The 10,000-nt window shown below is 35.2% G+C and overlaps 1 protein-coding gene across 1 annotated transcript in view; it reads left to right on the top strand.

The window, feature by feature from the left end:
- LOC144959737 (uncharacterized) overlaps positions 1-10,000 on the top strand; it is a 575,502-nt gene that overhangs the window by 299,923 nt on the left and 265,579 nt on the right. Inside the window, exon 5 of the mRNA XM_078892433.1 lies at positions 6,325-6,362. The gene's annotated coding sequence lies outside the window, so the exon portion shown is untranslated. The remainder of the gene's footprint in view (positions 1-6,324; positions 6,363-10,000) is intronic.

Below are 10,000 nucleotides of genomic sequence, written 5' to 3'. Positions count from 1 at the left end.
ATCCTCTTCTGTATATTTTACTTTCGCTTGTTCTCAATATGAAATTTTGCCACAACCCCCCCCCCCCCACCCATCACTCTCTTCTTCTTTCAACATATCTCTCAATGTCTTTTTCTACCTCTCTCTCTCTCTCTCTCTCTCTCTCTCTCTCTCTCTCTCTCTCTCTTTCATATACATATGATATATATATATATATATATATATATATATATATATATATATATAATTATAATTTTGATATTTACCACAATGTTGGAGCCAGTTTAGATCGATGTTTCAGGCCATTCCAGCCATCGTCAGGACTGTATGTTCTGACGATGGCTGAAAAGGCCAAAAACATCGATGTAGACTGACTCCAACATTGTGGTAAATATTAAAATAATAATTCGCTCCATTGCTACATGTCGAGCGCAATTCGTACCATATATGTATCCAACACGATTCAATATATATATATATATAATAATAATAATAATAATAATAATAATAATAATAATAATAATAATAATAACAATAAATGGCATTTATATAGCGCTTTACCCCGTTGTCACAAGCTCTAAGCGCTTTACAGTGATATAAAACAAAACATATTACAGTGAGACAAGTGTGAAGGAAACGTGATACGAATTCAATTTAACAACAATAAAATATGAAAATAATATTGCAACATTATGACGTAAAAAGATAAAAACTTAAGCGAGATTTGAACGTTGTCAACGAATCCGAGCATCTCACGTGTGACGGGAGAGAGTTCCAAAAATGGGGGGCCGAAAATTGAAAAGACTGTTCACCTATTTTACGCAATGGCTTAGGTTTGACAAGGATTGATTGGTCACTGTTTGACCTCAAGTTTCTATTGGGGACATATATGTTTAGAGGGTCTTTAATATAGGAGGGACTGTTCGTGCTCAGGGATTTGTAGACAACAGTACAAATCTTATAGGCAACTCTTTTTTCAACAGGAAGCCAATGTAACTCACGGAGAAGAAGAGTTGCTGACTGGTATTTTTTGTTATTGCGTACAATGAGCCTGGCTGCGTTATTTTGAGCAACCTGAAGTTTGCTAATTTTGTCTTTAGCTAAATTCGCCCAAAGGGAGTTACAATAGTCCAAGTTAGATAAAACCAGGGAATTAATTAAAAGTTCTGTTATATGCTTCGGTATTAAATTACGAATTTTGCTTATTTTTTTCATTTCTATGTACATAGATTGTATGGTGTTATTCACGTGGCTTGTCATGGAAAAATCTTTATCAATGATGACGCCAAGGTTTTTTGCTTTATTTGAAAATTCTATTGTGCTATTTCCGAGAGTAATAGGTGATTTATTTGCCTGTTTAAGGATACTCGGCCTTCCACACATAAAAACCTCAGTTTTACTATCATTTAATTTTAACTTATTGTGGTACATCCAAGATTTAATCTCATTAAAACAGCTCGTAATTCGTTGTATTAAGAACTGTAAATTACAGTTTATTATTACAGTAAATTACAGTTTCAATGTATGTGAACATTGCCCGCCACCATTCCATCACTCTTCACCAACTTCCACCTCTACCCCTTTCTGTCTATCCGCAAACAACCCCCTCCCCACAACACACACACATACACACACACACACACACACAGACACACACAAACACACATATTCCTTAGATGGCTAATGACAGAACCGTAAGAAACTGAAGACCACGTGACGCGTTCTCTATCCAACTGACCAATGAAAGCAGTTTTAACAAAGGCATAGCACAGCATGTAATGACACAGTCCATAGAATTTCTATAATGAACAGCGACCCTGTAGCTATCGCCCCGCTGATTCTTACATACATACATAATAATAGCATAAAGAGAAAGCCATTCAGATTCTGACCGACTGTTGATTTCTCATTCGTCTTCCATTGTCTTGACTGTTAGTTACAGTTGGTAAATGTCTTATAATTTACCATATTATTCTTGGTCAGCTCCATGCCCAGTCTTGTAACCAACCATCTCATTATGGTATAACGTCGTTATTTCCCAGAGGCTGAACATTGAAATAAACAATCTTAATGGGCATGATCTATATTACCTTTCCATGTGCTCGATGTCGTTGGTCACATTGCAAAAATGTGCTCAAAATGACCCACATAGTGAAAACTATTCACAGCTTTTGAAATATCTAACATTACGATTGGTCATTTTGTTCAGCTTGACACTTGGGTATGTTTACAACTTTTATAAACAAAGCAGCGTGTTTACATTTCTGAAGAAATATCCAATCGTTGGACAGCAACAAATCACGTGATTGATGACGGTTGGACGAAAACATGAATAAAGATCGCTCCCATTGAGTAATTCTCACTAAACGTTATTAACCAGACTATAGATAGAATGCGCTTGGCCAAGGAGTTCACAACATTGCCATCCGGAAGTATAACGGACCAACACACAAACTCTGTGTAACCATGAACTTTTATAGTCTGGATAATACAGTTTAGTGAGAACAACTCACAAACGCGGATGGCAAAAACAATAACAAAGGCCTGAGTGACGTCATCTGCATACTATCTATAAACGTTAAAGGTTGGAAATAGTTTTATGCGTTGCTCCGTTATACTTCCGGATGGCAGATAGTATGCGCGTGGCTAAGAAGAAGCTCACAACATTGCCATCCGGAAATATAACGGACCAACACACAAAATTATGTGTAACCATGAACGTTTATAGTCTGGTTAATACAATTTAGTGAGAATTACTCATAAACGCGGATGGCAAAAAGCAATAACAAAGACCTGAGTGACGTCAACTTCACACCATCTGTATTATTAATATTATTATATATTTTCTGTAACACTAAGGCTCCAAAACCACTAAGCCAATCGTCACGAAATTTTGTATGATGTTTATAATTGACATGAATATGACTGGCTTATGTTATGAGATCAATTAGACATCATGATGATTTCACCCCAAAAAAAATCTAATTTGTGACGTCACATTAAATCACATCGAAATCAGACGCCATCATTTTTGGCACGTGGGTTGTGTGTCAACCTTCCGATTGGCGAGTATGACAATGACGTGGGAGTACTTGCATTAAATCGATATCAGTTAGGGGTTCCTCTCATTATTTGTGACCCTTCGCCTCAAAACGGTATTAAGTCGGGATGGTTAAGATGTTGAAAATTGAATTTATAGCCAGGAATATCAGACTTGTGTTTAGTTTATATGTTTTATTGAGGAGAATGGATACCATATTTTAGGGTGCTAATGCCAACAATTCATATTTTTGACCAGTTTAACATTTAATTCGGCTTTTAAGCATTTGCTTCGTTCCGACATAAAACCGTTTTGAGACGATGGGTCACATTTTTAATACAATCAATTTCTGTAAAGTTATAATAGACATTTTTCGTTGCTTACAATTGGAAAAAAATATACAATAAGTGAGCGAAATAATATATGATCCTCTAAATGCAGAAAATATATCTAATTGCCCAAATACAAAGCTCCGTGGAATTCTCTTGTGAAGTCGAAAAATGCATTGTATTTTAAAACAATGTAAATTGATTACACATTTCGGCAAATAGTTGAATCATTAATTTTGATTTGATTGACTTTTCATTGCGTTGATTGAACTGAGAGCTATGCTTGTCTCTCTCTCTCTCTCTCTCTCTCTCTCTCTCTCTCTCTGTGTGTGTGTGTGTGTGTGTGTGTGTCTGTGTGTAGAGGGGGTGAGGTGGCTGATAGACTAAGGCAATTCACTGTGGTATGGAAGATATCGGGTTCGAGCATCGCTTCAGCCACAACCCGGTCTCCACTTTGATAATTCTGGATAACATGGATAATTCCTGTTGTTTGCTGGATATCTGTCTGTCTATCAATCGATCCATCCATTCATCAATCCATCCATTGATCCATCCATCCATCCATCCATCTATCAATCCATCCATCCATCTATCAATCTATCCATCCATCCATATGTCAGTCCATCCATCCATCCATCCATCCATCCTTCCATCAATCTATCAATCTATCCATCCATCCACCAATCCATCCATCCATCCATCCATCCATCTATCAATCTATCTATCCATCCATCCATCTATCAATCTATCCATCCATCCACCAATCCATCCATCCATCCATCTATCAATCTATCCATCCATCCATCCATCCACCAATCCATCCATCCATCCATCCATCCATCTATCAATCTATCCATCCATCCACCAATCCATCCATCCATCCATCCATCCATCCACCCATCCACCCATCCATCTATCCAACCATCTAGCTATCTATCTATCTATCCATCAATCCATCCATTCGTCTATCAATCCATCCACCCATCTATCTATCTATCTATCTATATATATATATCAACCAATCAATCTATCTTTTTATCTATTTTTCTATCTATCTATTTATCTATATATCCACCCATCTATCTGTCTATCTGTCTGTCTGTCTATCTATAGTGTTGATATCATAAATCAGAAATGAAGTTCACTTCGAATGCCAAAAATTGTATATTAAAGTTGAATTGATTGGGAACGTGAAATTTTGTTTCAAGATCATATTCACACTAATATTAATTCAACAAACACACACACACACACACACACACACACAGACACACACACGTACACAAACATTCACACAGCCCTTGTAACTTTCACTTTCAATAAATATTCATTTTTAGATAATTTGTATATATATATATATATATATATTCATTTTCTTGTTCCAATTCATTTCCAAAAGAACCAATTATAAGTTCATTGTACTGCCTGCCGTACTTTTGCACAAAAACAGGTTTTTCCAAAATTTGGCCAAAAAACTCGTCCTCCAAATTATATCGATGGATTAAAATAACCCTCATCCTACCAACATTTCTCAAACATGTTTCTTTAACCGAAGTCCCAGGTTTGAGGGCTTTTGACAGGATGAAACTTATGTCAATCCATCGATATTTGAAGGATGAGTTTTCTGGCTAGAATTTTAAATACCTAGGTGTTTTTTTGTTGTTGTTTTTTTTTTTTTTTTTTTTTTACCAAAGTGGGTCAGTGTTCACCAATAAAAATCTATTATCTAAAACTGAAAAAACTCGGTTTATCAAATGGATGTTCGATGACTATATTATGTGACCCTTCGCCTCAAAACGGTATTAAGTCGGGATGGTTAAGATGTTGAAAATTGAATTTACAGCCAGAAATATCAGACTTGTGTTGAGTTTGTATGTTTTATTGAGGAGAATGGATACCATATTTTATGGTGCTAATGTCAACAATTTATATTTTGGTCCAGTTTAACATTTAATTCGGCTTTTAAGCAATTGGTTCGTTCCGACAAAATAACGTTTTGAGACGATAGGTCACATATTTACAGGCAATTTAACTAGAAGATTCAAAGAACGGCCTTCCGACGAAACAATCTCATAATGAAACCATTTCTAGATAGAGTCTATTGAAGAGAAACATGATTCTATCTAAATTGATTTAGACTTAGATTCGGTATTTATCAATAATTCTATTTAGTTATTGTTATTGTTGTTGTTGTTGTTGTTGTTAATTTTCCGTGGAATTTTTAAAGACATTTTTCAGTGATGCTTTTGATTGTATTGACTGTTTACATCTTGGAAATTGTGTCTAGCTATGTGGTTTTTTAGTACGCTACAAAATGGGAAGGTCCATAGTTCGAATCCCGCGCTGAGCGGCGCATAGTTAATTCCTAGGAAAGGCTCTTTGCTCACGTTCTCTCACCGTACTCAGAGGTAAAATGAGTACCTGGCTGTTAACAGTGTTGTTTCTTTCGAAAAAAAAAAGAAGAAAAAGAAGAAGAAGAAGAAGAAGAAGAAGAAGAAGAAGAAGAAGAAGAAGAAGAAGAAGAAGAAGAAGAAGAAGAAGAAGAAGAAGAAGAAGAAGAAGAAGAAGAAGAAGAGAAGAAGAAGAAAGAAGAAGAAGAAGAAGAAGAAGAAGAAGAAGAAGAAGAAGAAGAAGAAGAAGAAGAAGAAGAAGAAGAAGAAGAAGAAGAAGAAGAAGAAGAAGAAGAAGAAGAAGAAGAAGAAGAAGAAGAAGAAGAAGAAGAAGAAGAAGAAGAAGAAGAAGAAAAAGAAGAAGAAGAAGAAGAAGAAGAAGAAGAAGAAGAAGAAGAAGAAGAAGAAAAAGAGAAGAAGACGAAGAAGAGAAGAAGAAGAGATGATGAGGAGGAGGAGGAGGAGGAGGGAGTAAGAGGAGGAATGAGAAGAAGATTGAGAGAACGATAGATGTTACTATGACTTATGAAATCTGCACTGTATATAGAAAGTCTAATATAATTTCATATTTCCACTCTTTCTCCAGATTGTATAGGAGTTTCCTACACAGCTTGTGGCAAAGAGGTAAGTTTTGAGATTTTCTTTCTTTCCCATTGTTTGCATAAGAATGGGCATGATCTGTATTCCTTTTCCACGTGCTCGAGGCCATTAGTCACATTGCAAAGCGTGCTCAAAATGACCCACATTGTGAAAAGTATTCACAGCCTAACATCACGATTGGTCATTTTGTTCAGCTTAACACGGGTAAATTTACAATTTTCATAAACAAAGCGGTGTGTTTACATTTGTTAAGCAATATCCAATCGTTGGACGTCAACAAGTCATGTGATTGATGACGAGGTTGGACGAAAACATGAATATAGATAGAATGCAGATGACTTCACTCAGGCCTTTGTTATTGTTTTTGCCATCCGCGTTTGTGAGTTGTCCTCACTAAACTGTATTAACCAGACTATAAAAGTTCATGGTTACACAGAGTTTGTGTGTTGGTCCGTTATACTTCCGGATGGCAATGTTGTGAACTCCTTGGCCAAGCGCATTCTAAGGGCGATGGGAGGGGGAGGGGGGGGGGGCAAATAGAATGCGCTTGGCCAAGGAGTTCACAACATTGCCATCCGGAAGTATAACGGACCAACACACAAACTCTGTGTAACCATGAACTTTTATAGTCTGGTTAATACAGTTTAGTGAGAACAACTCACAAACGCGGATGGCAAAAACAATAACAAAGGCCTGAGTGACGTCATCTGCATACTATCTATAGATCGCTCCCATTACATGACGGTTTTGATTAGAGCAAATACCATAAAACTATGCTATACATAGAACGAAGATGACGTCATTCGGGTCTTTGTAATAGTTTTTTAATTTATTTATTTATTTTTTTTTTTTTTTTGCCATCCACGTTTATGAGTAATTCTCACTGAACTGTGTTAAGCAGACTATAAGCGATCAAGGTTTCACAGAGTTTTGTGTGTTGGTCCGTTATATTTCCGGATGGCAATGTTGTGAGCTTCCTAGCCAAGCGCATTCTATTTCCCCCCCTTTCCCATCGCCCTTACCTGTCCAGCACTTATTGGGTAGCTAGGTCTGTTAGATCTGGCGTAAAGTACTTTGCGATAGACTAGCGTCTTAGACTTCAAATCGATTGATATTTACCTCACTCAATCTCAGAGATTTTTGCTACTTTTCAAAATTGGATTCAATAGTCTGATGTCACGTCGCCCAGCAACGGCGACCATCTTGGTTCTAAACAAAGAAAATCGGTACTTTTTATCCTTCATGCTGTCTAGAACTTTTCATATATCTTGTGATCAGAATGTGTAAAATTCAAAATACGAGATATGATCAGATTTATAATGGGTTTTTTTTTCCTCCGGATACGCTTTTATGCTCGTCGGAGAAATATTTCATAAGGGCGTCCGCCATTGTTCTGATAGTTTAGAGCCAGTTACTAAGTTACCATGCGTCATTACGAGGGAAGTGACGTTACGACTGTTGAAGCGTATTGGAAATAATATATATATATATATATATATATATATATATATATATATATATATATATATATATATATATATATATTAAAAATGAGCTAGTACATAGAAAGTTTTATTCAACTACCATTAACATACAAAAATTAAAATATATATATATATATATATATATATATATATATATATATATATATATATATATATATATATATATATATTAGCATTGATACTACGCCTATAATTTGTCTCAGAAAAATGTAATAAAAAGGCATTTAGTAAAAGTAGCCCGGGGTAAACTAACTTCGGATAACGTGGGTGTTAGGGTTGAGTGAGTTAAAGGACAAGATTTCTGGCCAAATTTTTAAAAAACGCGAATTTTCCCAAAATGTCAGACTTGGCCATGTCTTCTTCTTCTTCTTCTTCTTTCAGTTAAGTTCTTCAGAGACAACATATAAATAAAAATAGGAGATAACAGGGCGTTATAGGGTGTTATAGGGCGTTACTAGGCTTTAATAGCCCTGTTCGTTACATCGCACTAAATCCTATCGCGGAATAGGATGGATATTAAGACACACAGCGGATGAATCTGGCCCTGCGGGAATTTGAGATTGCCTCTTGTATCCTTACGCATTCATAAGATTTAAGCAAGCACTAGATTCTTGGTGTAATGAGATAGATAGATAGATAGATAGATAGATAGATAGATAGATAGATACATAGATACATAGATAGATAGATAGATAGATGAATAGATACATAGATAGATAGATAGATAGATGAATAGATAGATAGATGGATATATGGATAGATAGATAGATAGATAGACAGAGAGATAGATAGATAGATGGATGGATGGATTTATGGATAGATAGATAGATAGATAGATAGATAGATAGATAGATAGATAGATAGATAGATAGATAGATAGATAGATGAATAGATAGATAGATAGATGGATATGGATAGATAGATAGATAGATAGATAGATATATAGATAGATATATGGATAGATAGATAGGTAGATGGATAGATTTATGGATAGATGGGTAGATATATGGATAGATAGATAGATGGATGAATAGATAGATAGATTGATAGATAGATTGATAGATGGATAGATAGATAGACAGATAGATAGATAGATAGATAGATAGATAGATAGATAGATAGATAGATAGATAGATAGATAGATAGATAGATAGATAGATAGACATATAAATAATGATAATAATAATAATAATAATAATAATAATAATAATAATAATAATAATAATAATAATAATAATAATAATAATTTCTACAGCGCCCTTTTCCACCAAAAGTGCTCGGAATCGCTTATACAATGACGTGTATGTGCATATCAATATTATATCATTCAATGAAACGAATAAAATCAGTAACAGAAAACTGAAAGGAAGCAAAGAGGCTTTAAAGGATGAGCATACTGTGTGTTTGTGTTTGTGTATGTGTGTGTGTGTGTGTGTGTGTGTGTCTGTGAGTCTGTGTGAGGGGAGGGGGGGGGGTGATGATAGGCTGGTTGGGGAATAAATATGGGGTGTTGAGATTAAGTCCTCTCTCCCGAGTTTTAACATATAAATAATCTATCACATATTTGACCCTTCGCCTCAAAACGGTATGAAGTCGGGTTGGTTAAGATGTTGAAAATTGAATTTATAGCCAGAAATATCAGACTTGTGTTGAGTTTGTATGTTTTATTGAGGAGAATGGATATCATATTTTAGAGTGCGAATGCGAACAATGTATATTTTTGACCAGTTTAACATTTAATTAGGCTTTTAAGTATGCGGTTCGTTCCGACATAATACCGTTTTGAGACGATGGGTCACAAATAATCTATCGCATATTTTTTAAAATAATTATCCCAATAATGAATCAAGCCAGATTTTTTGACGTAGCTTGACAAAACCCATTTTTTTAAAATTGGGTTAAAAACATCAACTATCGATCGATTTTTAAATGACCGCCATCTTGTGAAATTCTGTCAAACCTAAGACTTCACAACGTCCCAGGTTTGATCGCTTTTATTTACCACGATAGGATTCAATTGATTTTATCGATCATCGATATTTGAACGACGAGTTAATGCTGTCAAAATGTGATCCATCGTCTCAAAACGGTATTATGTCAGAACGAACCAAATGTTTAAAAAGCCGAATTAAATGTTAAACTGGTCAAAAATATAAC

This window comes from Berghia stephanieae, chromosome 14 (genome assembly GCF_034508935.2).
Source record: "Berghia stephanieae isolate SIO BIC M18660-M18661 chromosome 14, UCSD_Bste_1.3, whole genome shotgun sequence".
NCBI lineage: Eukaryota > Metazoa > Mollusca > Gastropoda > Nudibranchia > Aeolidiidae > Berghia > Berghia stephanieae.
This window is presented reverse-complemented; position numbering and strand designations above follow the sequence as displayed.